At 34.7% G+C, this 1,518-nt stretch overlaps 1 pseudogene; it reads right to left on the reverse strand.

Moving 5' to 3' along the window:
* Positions 1 to 1,070: 1,070 nt before the first annotated feature.
* Positions 1,071 to 1,518, reverse strand: part of LOC149162427 (uncharacterized) — a 28,923-nt pseudogene continuing 28,475 nt past the window's right edge.

Below are 1,518 nucleotides of genomic sequence, written 5' to 3' on the forward strand. Positions count from 1 at the left end.
TAACTTTTAAGTCATTGATATATCTTTTCTTCTATTTTGTGAGCTGGTTGCATAACATATTCCAGTTTAACATAATACATCCCAAACATGGTACTCTAACATACCAGCCAAAGGCTTGATATTTGAGCTCTTTATATCATTGAAACTTAGACCAGTATAATTTAAAGATAGGTAATGTGACAAAGAAAACCTCAACAAATATATCATGAGTAAATAACACCTCTAAACCCATGAATCCTGGTGGTCTTTCCACATATAATAAAGTCATTCCCTAGCTCAAATAAACCATAGAGTTTGGATGTTTTCAAACCTATAGAATCAAAATAAGTGATTGTCATTTAAAGTCATCAATTACTATGCTAAATAGTTGTTAATCCCTAGTGCCATGGACCCATAGTTAAGGTTAATGGCTTTGTAGTTATTCGATGCTCCTACGCGTGACAAATGAATCTATAAACCTTATCTTATGATTCACTAATGCTGAGAACAATTAGTAGGACATTAGCATTTCTTATTCCACCAATCCCTACATATGAGCAAGTCTATTACATCTGGAAGTTCCAAGCCCATGAATAAATGATCAGCCCTGTTATTGAACAGATATTAACAATGCAATTATTATATACTTAAACAATCATGTGTAAATTTCATGTGAGCCATAACATTAATAAACCTCCCTCTTGGAGTGTTATACATTATAATCTCAAGCGGGTTAGTAATTTGGCATTGCAACTGGGAAACCATCATACCCTCAACAAAAACATAGAGGCTATCAACTTAATACCAGATTAACCCTTTGAAAAATCCATGCTTAAGTGTTTAGAGAACAAAACATTAAGCTATTAATCATAAAATGAAATTCACGACACACATTAAATGGAACAAATACTTATATTGCAGTATAGTCTAAAAACCTGAGTCTGGGACTATGACTCTCCTTCCAACCATAGATGAGTTGCAACCAGGTCTCTCATGCAACTGTCACCCCCAAGCCAGATTCCAGGGCTTGAGAAGGCTACTCAAAGGTCAATATAAATACGCCATTTGAACTAGGTATTCTAGAGGTTCAACTACCTCCACCATACTAGAAATAACATTATAAGAAGCATCAAAGTTATTACAAGGGGTGACTTTACTAGCAACAATACTGAGACATCTGCACCTCCTTTGAATTTCTCTACCCCAACCATAGGATTGTTTATGATGGTGAATTTTATCATAAGAATCACACTACTCATTAGTTATTTCCTTCTTACCCCTCAACCATGTAGGCATACCGAGGTTTGCAATATACTCATTACCAAGATGAAACGAACACTGTATTTCCATCTCCTTATGCCACTCTTGGACCACTTTAACTTGGTTTCTAATCCCAACTTGTTTGTCAAATCTCACAAGTTCAATCTAGTCGTAGATTCTTTTGACTGGGATTCAATAATTTATTTTTCATCATTTTCATCAACAATTACAATTTTCTAAGAATCAAGGACAACTCTATCACTTGATATTATCGTGTGC

This window comes from Pinus tabuliformis, chromosome 5_2 (assembly GCF_031772625.1).
Source record: "Pinus tabuliformis cultivar Carrire ecotype Pingquan chromosome 5_2, CPIR1, whole genome shotgun sequence".
Classification (NCBI taxonomy): Eukaryota; Viridiplantae; Streptophyta; class Pinopsida; order Pinales; family Pinaceae; genus Pinus; species Pinus tabuliformis.